Here is a 293-nt window from a genome sequence, read left to right as displayed (position 1 = left end):
TATATATATATATATATAAACATACTAAGAGCCATGGGTGCCAGCCCCGCTGCGCGCTGCACTGCAGCGCATGCAGCAGCAGAAAGGAGACTCTTATAGCATGCAAGCAGCAGCAAACCAGACGGCAGCAGCAGCAGCAACCCGCGACGACTCTTCTTGCTGCTGCCTGGGGTGTACATACAGTACAGCAGCAGCAGCACCAGGTTCTGCACCCCTGTAGTACAAGCAGCAGCAGCAGCAGCAGCAGCAGCAACAGCAGCAGCAGCAGCAGCAGCAGCAGCAGCAGCAGCAGC

This window comes from Eimeria mitis, genomic scaffold (genome assembly GCF_000499745.2).
Source record: "Eimeria mitis Houghton genomic scaffold, Emh_scaff5329, whole genome shotgun sequence".
NCBI lineage: Eukaryota > Apicomplexa > Conoidasida > Eucoccidiorida > Eimeriidae > Eimeria > Eimeria mitis.
Note: the sequence above shows the minus strand (reverse complement) of the source record.